This window comes from Coturnix japonica, chromosome 2 (assembly GCF_054131305.1).
Source record: "Coturnix japonica strain WE chromosome 2, WE-NBRP24, whole genome shotgun sequence".
In the NCBI taxonomy this organism is placed as follows: domain Eukaryota; kingdom Metazoa; phylum Chordata; class Aves; order Galliformes; family Phasianidae; genus Coturnix; species Coturnix japonica.
Window position 1 is genome coordinate 132,391,918 of NC_140664.1, and position 11,072 is coordinate 132,402,989.

The window sequence follows — 11,072 nt, forward strand, 5'->3', positions numbered from 1 at the left end:
GAAAGCTCTATGGATTGGAGCAAAGCATGGCAGTGGGGACACCATCCTAGCCTTCACGATATTTTGAACATGTGAAAAAAGGTTCAAATAGGAACACACTGGAGAATCTGGGAGCTAAAAATGCCAGTGCTGGGGAGCTGATGGTGCCTAACATGGTGTGGGGTCAGGACAAGGCTCCCCATCTCCAGGACTGCTGATGCTCCGCAGCAGTACAGTGACAGTCAGCACCTCCACACCGTGTCCTCAGTGACTGCAGTGAGCGAGGAAGCGATGGCAACAGCCTGCCTAACATGCAAATGGCATCAGCATCAGATGGAGTGGGAGCTGGTGGGGAAACAAACATTAAATTAATTTAGTTCACAACTCTCCTGTAGGGTATGGGATCTCCCTGTTTTCCCAGGAAGAAGTCTAAAGAGATTAATGTCAAAAAGATCCACTAATTTTGATGACCCAATTTGCATGCATAATGACCTGATTTTTCAGAACACTTCACATTCTCTAGCACTTTATGTGCCGGAAGGACAGTGCCCTTGTTTTCTTTCACAGCAATGAGTGCTCAGCAGTTTTGTGAATCAGAACTTGGGGGCATTAATTTATGCATTCAGAAAATAAAACCCACACAATTATTGAGACAAAGCTTTCGATGTATGGTTTGGATGACTTGGCAGTATCTCAGGGAAACTCTTCAGCAGGGACGGAGATAGCAGCCAGTTCCCCAGGACACCATTCAACTGCCTTCATCATGTCTTCTTTCTCCTCCTCAAATTTCCTGCCTCATTCACTGGGTGCTTTCCAGCTTCAGAAAAGAGTGAGAGGAGAATTCAGTGGACACCAGGCTGTTTCCCAGCAGACATCAATGCATGTGTTTTCTGGCTTCTCTGATCCTTATTTTCAGACTTCATCAGTTTATGTATTTTCTTCCATACAGCACAGCATCCTTTTTTATATCTCTTATGTTTTGGCACATCAGATCCAGCCTCTGAAGAACTTAGTCTCCTGTTGAACATATGGAGTGGTTGTTTAAGTTCCTGTTTGAACTCTGAAGTTATTCATGTTGGTGTTGAAACCAAAGGGCACCACAAGAAGACAAGCCACCATGGTCCTGCAAGCTGCTCTCACATGAGGGAGCTCTATCCTTCCACCTCCCCCAGTGCCACCATCTTGGGGATGTGCTGTGCTGGTGGGAAATTAGAGCTGAGGAGGTAACTCATCCATTGGGTCCAAAGTGCATCACAGCACCATCTTGCTGTAGAGAAACCCAGGTCACTTCAGAAGGAAGTGTTTAAGTGGCTGACATGTGGCTGATCCAGATGGGATCACCCATAGAGAAGCAAAAATAAAGGAGAAGTGTAGTATCCTTTTGGCTGAGAGAAATTACATGTGAAACCATGAAGGACAGTGAAGGCAAGAAACAACAACTCTTCTCTTGAAATCAAGAATCATATAAATTCAACAGAATTTAATTAAAATGAAAAAACAAAAAAACAACCCAAAAACCTAAAACAATCTTTGTGTTAGATTGAAAGCTCTCTCTCTTAAGAACTGCAAGCTTAATTTTTTGATGTTACAGTTAAATAAGGACAATAAATAAATCTGACTAGCTGTAATCCTCTCATGTTTATTCCTTGAGTTGGAGGCCTCATAGAAATGTATTCAGTATAGGAGTGGGACCAAGGACAGCCTGCTCCTGGCCCCAGAGCCCAGTGGTGGTAATGGAGCTCTGCAGCATCACCAGCAGAGAGTCGCTCATCTGTTTGGATGATCTCTGCCGTGCTCAGCACCGACGCGTCAAACAAATGTGTTTGTCCAACTGCTCCCACAGTTTGTGGTTCTCACCTGAGAGTTTTCCCCTTCTTGTATCAGGAATGTCCCATGCAATGGGGATGAAGCTTTCCTCAGTAACAAACAACCTGCTAGTCCCGATCCATGGCAAGCAAGACGCTCCTGATCCCTAATTTGTGCTCCCAAGAGGGGACCACACCAGTAAAGAAAAAGAGAAGAACATTTTCTAAGTTTTTTTTTATTGTTGGTTGTTTTTTTTTTCCGCTCTCCCTTCTGTCTGGGCCGAATGAGCTTTCCCTTGCTGCCATTAGTGGGAGCCATAGCATAGAGCAGGGCAAGACTCTCCTCCGCTTGGGCGCTTCCTCCACTAAAGCACTTACTGGGATTTCCTGCTGCAGGAATTACAGAGGCCAAAGTCTCACAGAATGCCTCAAGTCGGTTTTTTGTTGTTTTTTTTTTCTATCAATTCACTTATTCATATATGAAAAGAAAATGTGGTTTCTGAGGACAAAAGTTTCCAGAATGTGTCTGATGAATTTCCACTAACCCTGTACTCATCCCCAGGAAATTTTTAGCACTTCTGTAATAAAATAGTTGAAATTTTCATTTTTAAGTTTCCTTTTAAGCCAGAAAGTTGTCAACGTCTGCCATTTTCAATTGCTTCTATGTGCACTCACAGCTATTTTGCCTGTGATCAAATGCCACATACTCCTACTGAAAAATCATAGTATCATAAAATGAGTGGCTTGGAGAGGGACTTAAGGATCATTCAGTTCCAAACCCCTGCTGTGGGCTGGTTGCCACCCACCAGATCAGGCTGGCCAGGGTCCCATCTAGCCTGGACTTGAGCACTTCCAGGGTGGGGCATCCACAGCTCTCTGGGCAGCACTGCCAGGGCCCCACTTACCCCCTCACTAAAGAATTTCTTCCTAACATCCAATCTAAATCTCCCCTCTTTTAGTTTAAAGCCCTTGCCCCTTGTCCCATCACTATCAGATCATATGAAATATAGGCCCTTTTCCTGCTTGTAAGCTCCCCTCAATTACTGGAAGGCTACAGTGAGGTCTCCCCAGAGCCTTCTCTCCTCCAGGCTGAACAAGACCAACTTTCTGAACCTTTCTTCATAGGAGAGGTTGTCCAGCCCTCAGTGCATACTCGTGGCTCTGTGAATCACGAGTCAAGCCATGACAAATGGCTCTCTGAACTCCAGTCTTCCTATCAGATAGCCAGGTTTTATTCTCGGTACGTATGTTAAGTACAGCAGACATCAAACTCTCACAGGATTGCTTTAATAGCAAGAATTCATGAGGTACTCACAGTAGGAGCAGATACTGTGTTTGCAGGCCACTGGAAAAACGTAACAATAACACGGAGCCAGAGATCTTTCATTAACCTTTCCCATTTGCAATGTGATAGTACATACAAAGAAATTACTCTTCTGCACTGGGAAATGGCTCTGGTTTGGTTTCTCGCTCCACTTGTATGCCAAGACATTCCTCTTTAGGGAGACCTTTAATTTTCCAGGGACTTGAGGAATGGTCACACCTCCATCAGATCTGTGGCAATGCCTTTGCTTTTGGAGGGAATAGGGTCAGGCCCTTCATGCTTGGCAGGATTTTGTTAGGAAGTGCTTTGTGTGCCATACAGATAAACAATCTGAAAGCTTTTCTGATTTGGGAGCACAGCTACGATAGAGGTGTGATAAAAGAACTGGCTCCAAAACCTGAGTGATCATGGTGGTCCTTGGGTGAGTTACAGTAACATTTCAGATATCTGTTTATTTGAGTTAAAGGAGAAAAGTTTCAGTTACTGTAGACTTAACAGATTCTTATCTCGTAGGAAATATGCTTAGCAGAGGACACACTTCAGTATGGTTTCATTGTTAGCAGACCTTCAGCAGTTCGTGTCAAATATCAGTGTAATGGACTTACACACGCTATTGATTTAATGACAACTATCACTGCTAGGAATTGATCTAATGTTTTCATTAGACTTAAAAAATGTTTTAACAACAAGTTCATTCAGAACTGGATAATTGCAAGGCCCTACATGGCCAAAGATCACATTCCCTGTAGAAGTGTAGTTTAGATGATCTTTTTAGAAGATAAGTAGATTATTAATAATAGAGGCACAGTTAAGGGAAATTAAAGCTAGACTTCATGCCTTAAAAACATAAATAAATTGAATTATCACCCATTACATTACTGGGGGGAATTTTCTGAACTTTAGAACAAATCTTTTAATGAATATACAATGGCATTTTGCTAGTTCTGATGGGCATAATGTAGACATTTTTGTTATCCATCTGCCTTCTTTTTTTCTATCCTTGCTCCTCTCCCAGTGGATACAAGAAGAGACCGAGCTCTTCTGCTTGAGTTGAGAATAAAATTTTGTTCATTTTTAACCATTTAATGCTCTTCTATGTCACCTGGCCGAAGAAGGGCACTTGGTGGGAGAATTTAGGAGATAGATGCTCTTCGACTGAGTAAATCAGTGATGTTGGACTGCCCTCTGTGGAGGACCCATTGCAATGGGTCATGGTATGCAGGTATAGATGGACCTTTGGTGGTGTGCGTTGCTTGTTGCTGTTTGTAAGGAACTGTAGTTCTCAAGATCATGGAAGCATAGCATTGTTTTAATTGGAAGGGACCCTTAAATGTCATCTGGTCCAACTCCCGTGCAATGAACGGGGACACCTACAGCTCCATCACATGATCAGAGACCCATCCAGCCTGACCTTGAATGCCTCCAGGGACAGGGCATCCACCACCTCTCTGAGCAGCCTGTGCCAGTGCCTCACCACCCTTACAGTAAAAAACTTTTTCCTTATATTCATTGGCTTTTAGGAAGCCCATCTTGAACCTGGTTGAGTGGGTATTCCTAGTGTCCCTGCATCCCTCGTCCTCTGATTGCTTTTAGTGCAAGGTGTTCAGATTTCTAAGCTGGGTCTCAGACAACTTACGGTGGATATCTGAACTGAAGAGGAAATAATGGGATGGCTTCTGAACATGGTAGACTCAGACTTAACTGGAATAAAGCCTGGTTCTTCTTCCTTCCTTCCCACTTACTGGATAATTTTATTCTAAATTTCATACACTTTATCCCACCAGCTCTATTTTTGCCCACATTCTGAGGACAATGTAATAATTCATGAATATCTAGAATAAAGAATGTGCCAGTTAATCTAGATCAGCAATGAAATGGAGCAACTCGGAGCCACCACGTCTGATAATACCACCTCAGAAAAGTCTGAACCTCTTCTTCCAAGAAAAGCTCTGCCCTTCTCACTGTTATAATGCATCTTTACCAAAGCTGGGACTCTGTCTGGCTGAATACATTTCCAGCACAACTAGATAATCATCTAGTTGGGACCAACATGCATTTTGGGAAGATAAACCCCTTCACAAGAGTGAAGAGAGCTGCAGTGCTGCAGGTGAACCTCTCACACTGCGAAACCACTCTGTGGGTGTTCACAGGGTAGCCTTGCAAGAAGGCTGATGTGCAACATGACTTTGGTTTTAAATAACCTCCATGGAAGTTCAACCACCGTGGGAAACAAATATCTCCACCTGTCCTTAGGGCAGAGATTTGGGGCATTTTGAGGTGTAGAAAAGATTAAAGGCGACATTCTTAAATGAACAGGGAGATGCTTATGCCAAAATATAAGTGAGTAATCTAGAGCATGATACAAAAATGCAAATGTGAGAAGAGAAGGAAATCAGGACACTGTAAGGCATATTGCTTTAATTTGAGGAGCAAAGGGATTTGAGTGGATTTCTAGGGTATAATGCAATACAGAATAATGCAGTGTTTATGTCAGATATAGCTGATGAAATCTCCCAACAGATCAATGCAGAAAAAGGGTATAAATCAGTAGTATTGGAAGAAGTCACTTGAGATCAAATCTCAAGCTGGGGTAGTATTTTCTGACACTCCCTGCAGTTGAACACACTTAATATGAAACAAGGTGGGAGAGAGGAGAAATAAATACAAAAGGCTCTCAAAGAAAAACTTTAACTAAAATGTCTTCTGCAGGATCTGTCTTCCACACAGTGTGGTTCTGGGTAGAGAGGGCAGCGGGCAAGAAAAGGGCATTGCATGGCCGGTCCTATGGAGCTGGGGCAGAGGAGAAGCCCTGCTTGCAGGTGGGGGAGCAGCACCCCAATGTGCTGCACAGCTCTGGGTCTGTGGACAGATCTGTGCCATCCCTGTCTCTCAGGGAACCCTGTGTCAGCTGGATGCACTGCTTTGCTCCAGGTTGTGCATGTGAGGGCAGGAAGCACAGGCTGTGTCATCCTCACCTTCCCCTCCGAAGCTCAGTTTAGCAGAAGCAGCAGAGGCATCCTGCTCTTTTCTGCCTGCAGAAATCATTTTGCATTCTTCTTCCTGCTTTACCTTCCGCTTGGCTTCTCTATCCACCTAGAGCTTAGCGCTGAGCAGATAGGCAGATAGGCTTCAAGTTATCCTCTTGTGCATGAATGCCTTTTATTTCTTATCCCAGATAAAGTTCTCTGACATCTCAAACTCCTATCTTGAACAGATATTAGACAAGTCACTTCACCTATAGGTATTTGTAGTTCACACAGTGATAGCTCAGTTGTGCTCCCTGTCAGAAAGCACTTTTCTTTCTGTGTGGACTGGAGGCAACGGGAGGGGACAGGTTTGCAATTGTAGAATGGTTTGAGTTGGAAAGGGACCCTTAAAGAACATCTGGTCCAACCCCACTGCAATGAACAGGGACACTTACAGCTCCATCAGGATCCCCGTCCAACTTGACCTTGGGTGTCTCCAAGAACTGTGCATTCACCATCTCTCTGGGCAGCCTGTGCCAGCACCTCACCACCCTCACTGTTAAAAAGAACATCTCCATCTGCCACTCCCAGATTTCTGCTAGATTCCCAGCCCACTGGTCACCCAGCAGCAGTGCCTGTCCTTCCCATACTAATCACACACCCTCCTTTGAATTTTGCTGATGGAGACTGTATTTTTACCTCAGTAAGAAAGACTGAAAACCATGACCCTTCAAGAGCTATACTCAGATAATGTTTTGGCTTTGTGCTTGTTCTGTGGGGTTTTTTAGTACCTTTAAAGGCCTCTGTTTTCTGATGGTTGATGGATGGACAAGATGATCTTAGTTGTCCTTCCCAACCTTAATGATTCTGTGATTCTATGGCTCTGATCCTTTCACCTAAGAAGGACTGTGTACATTTTCACTCAAATCCAGTACCTGAGTTATCACAGAGTACTGAGTACATTATTTTAAGGAAGATTATTACATCCTTAAATCATCAGGGTTACCTTCATGAGCTCACACCGCACTGCATTTAGTCTGTTGTTTTTCACCTGTTATTAATGGCACTGTGCATCATCACACACCCTCGGACCCACATGAGCCCACAGTTCAGCCAGCTCACCCTTTCACTTTTTAAAGTGTAATTTACTTCTTAAATACCTGGCTCAATGTTGTGGTGCTCAGAGCCCCCCATAATCAGGTGGGGGCTGCAGCCCCATGTCCACCCCTCAGGGGCTGCACTGTTTGCACACAAAGCCCTGGGGAGTTTGGGGATTAAGTGCTCTCAGGAATGCACACACTTCACTTCTTTTAACTTCATTTTCAGCCCTTTGCCAGTGATTAAAGTTCAAGGTCGAGGTGCATCTTTTCTCCTGGACGTTTGCTTTGATTCCTGATGTGCTTTGCTGAAAAATCTCCCACGTACAGAGAAGAAGGTGACAGCATGTCAGAGAGCTACATATTTGGTGCTAGCAGTGAGTCAATCAGACATCCAGGCAATTACCCTGCTTGGGATGACAACTGAGAGATGTGTTTATTCTGTCTCCAGGAATCTCTGTTATTTTAGGATCCTTTCCAGAGTGCAACCAGTGCTAACTCGTCAGTATGTGGAGACTCTTGTTTATGCTTTGGTTTCCTATCTGGGTGGGATTATTCAGTTATTGACTTGCTGGCCCCCACTCAACCTTTTAAATTCATTTCTAACTTCCACACAATTTCTTGGCAGGAGCTGCAGGCTGTCTAAGCCCAAGCCTTCATATCTTCATCTGTGCTGATGAATCTTTCAGCCGCTTTGCTGTGATGTGGCACCTCACTACCATTGCTGAGACTTGGCTCCCAAATCCCCATCCCAGGGATTTTCTGCTCCTTTCCAGAGCTGTGCAGCCCAGAGTTGTCCTTGCAGATGGGACATGTGTTGCTTTATGCCCTGGGGTATACAGCTCTGCTCTCCTAGGCATTATGCAAGGTCGCTGAGCTCAGGGGCATCACTGCAGCTTGGTGCCATGAATCCTGCAGCCAAGTCTTGCTTGCAGTGGGTACAGCATGAGCACACTGCAGGCAGAGGCTCTATCTGCTACCTGAACCTGATCAGTGAGCTAAATACATTTGGCTCCACAGGAGCACCCCCTGCCATATAAGCTGGAGGCTTCCCTCAGGCAATAAGCAGATGAGGTTAGCTCTAACAGACGTTCTTATCTTTTGACACTTTAGTGGGGAATCAGTTACTTCTGTAAGACAAGAGGTGTTTATAAGGGTGTTAGCCCTTCTGACAACCTGGGGAAGGGAACTCTGTCAGCTCAAGAGCAATCCCTGCTACCTGCAAAACGTCTCCAGCTGGGGCAGAAGTTATAAACAACATGCATATAACAAGCTCAGGCTCCTGCTTTATGCCTGAAAGGATTCAGTGGCTACAGAAGTTGTTCTGCCCGCAGAACAGCCCCCCAGGGTAGGAGGTGTATCTGTAGTATGGGAACCTACCAGTGACCTTCCTCTGGCACCCCACCTTGGGCTGCAGGAGCCCCACACAGAGACAGTCCTCTTCCTGCTAAAGCCATCCACCCCCGTGCTTCTCCCAATGTGAGGCTGGAGAACAAGGAGGCTTTTTGCAGGTCAGGAAGGCCTGTCTCTATTCCTCTGCCTGGAAGCCTTGTTATTACAGCAGTAGCCTTTAGCTACAGCTCTTGAAGAGGAGCACCTCCGCAAGGCATCTCGTGTAATAATGATTTCTTTTCTTCTCTGAACTTGTGAGGCACTGCTGTAGGACATTAAGAAGGTGAATCCAAAGAGGGCCATGGATGTAGGGTCATTCCAAGTAAACCCTGACGGGACACAAGAGAGGAGTAAGGTAACAGCAAAATGATATGACAGCACATAATTGCTGATATGTGCAATTACCAACCACTTATCCAAACAGCAGTTGGTCTTAATCTTACAACCTTTTTTCTTGCTAAGGGTATCAGCCACTAAATTGCTTCTGCTTCCTCTGGGACCCAAAGTAATCTTTAGGCTTGAAATTGAGGTATTTTCCTTCCTTTTCAGTACCTACATTTCTTTGCCTTTTTAATATTTGAAGCAGCATTGTTCCATTGTTAATCTTGACAAAAAATGTATCAGAACTACACATATTATTGAGACAGAGAAAGAAAAAGGGAGAATGGAAGGAGAGAATACACATCCTACCTGGAGACATGCTATTATCTACTGAGGTGTTGCAATGGAGGACTGTATAGTGCCCACTGCTGGCCAACAGCTTCTTATGGGTGCAGAATACCTCCAGCTCCCGCTGCCTGTGGTTAGAACTGGAGATGGTCAACTTTTTTGTTGAACCAAGCCCTCAAGTTGCCAGCCTGCATAAGCAGAGCTCATCTTTCTCTCTGTGCTTTGCAGCATGAGAGACTGAAAGCTAAAAGAAAGTAAGAGGTTTCACACAAAAAGTCCACAGCAGAAGTAGTAGCTCCCAGCTGCTCTTGTGGTTCTCCCCAGCCATCATCCTTGGGCTCTGCTTCCTCTAAGAGCCTGGGTTGGCATCAGAATCCAGCAATAGGCTGAGATGTATGTGTTTTCCTCATCTTGGGCATGAAAGCCTTTCCAGTGCACAATTAATGGCCTGAATTTGGGCAAGAGAATGAATGAGTGTCCACACCTGCCTATGGACATATAGGCAAGATTGAGATGACTGCAGTGGGTACTGGTGCAAGAGGTAAAGCAATGCAAATAACTAAGCATGTACTAATATAATCTGACTGTAGTGCACACTGCCATTATTGTTTATTCATATATTGACCCCAATATTATCAGTAGACATTTATTAAACAAAATCCATGTCCTGCGCTTCTAACTGTTAACATAACTGAGGGTTCGTGAACCCATCTTTCACCACATCACTTACACATTATTTAAACAGTATTTTATTACATTTATTTCTTCAGAGCTAAAAACATTTCCTTTCTATGCCTGTCAACTGATTTGAAAACTAAATATCTAAATCGCTGTTGTTTATTTTTCACAGTGATTTCTGTGTTGTTTCAGTATTAGCCTTTGAGAATAAAACAAGAAACGCAGCCTTCTCTTGTCTTAATTTCGGAATATCAAAAGAATGCTAAGAAATCTTAGCACACTTGTGAACAGAATGAGCTTTAGACCTTGGTTTGGATCTTCAGAAATGAGCAAGGCAGTTAGATGTCCAAAGCCAGTGACTTTCAATGAGAACTAGTTAGTTAAAATTCAGAGGCCTCCTTCAAAAGCTCATCCCTAATCTCTCAGAACAATTTCTACTTCATTGTAATTAACTGTGGATTTAGACTTCAGTATAAATTCACCTTGACTACAATTTACAAAAGCATCTGGAAGTCCTATTTTCAGAACAGCTCAGGTCCCAAAGAGCCTAAGCTCTACTGAAAGTCCCCAAAGCTATGAATGCTATATCTAAAGTGTGGCACCAGAGAACTTTCTCATACTTCTGAGTTAAGAAATGTGCCTCTGCTATACCCCATTCCCACCCCACAGTAAGACCTGAGCACCCATCACCTCTCTTCTCCTAAAGATCTGAGGGTGTCCAGGCTGGAAAAGGGCTGTAATTGCCCACATTGTTTCTAGACCCAGTGAAGGTGATCAGGACAGGGAGACGTGTAGAAAACATGCCCTCCCTCACTGTACATATCCCATGGTTGTAAGGTTTAGGGACCTCAACCTAATGCAGTGCTTTTTAGTTTGTTTGTCTTCCTCGGGGTTTTGGCCATTATCTACTATGGTCCCTTGAGCTGCACAATTAGAGGAAAGCATTCTTTATCAGGTTATTGCCCTCCAAAACTAAGGGAAAGGTTTGGCTTGCTAAAGAACTTGGCTTGCTAAAGAACAATAGTATCATAGAATCATTCAGGTTGGAAAAGACCCTTAAGATTATAAAATCCAACCATTACTTAAGACTACCAAGTCCACCACTAAACCGCATCTGTAAATGCCATCCATATCTCTTAATCTCTTATCTCCAGATACAACA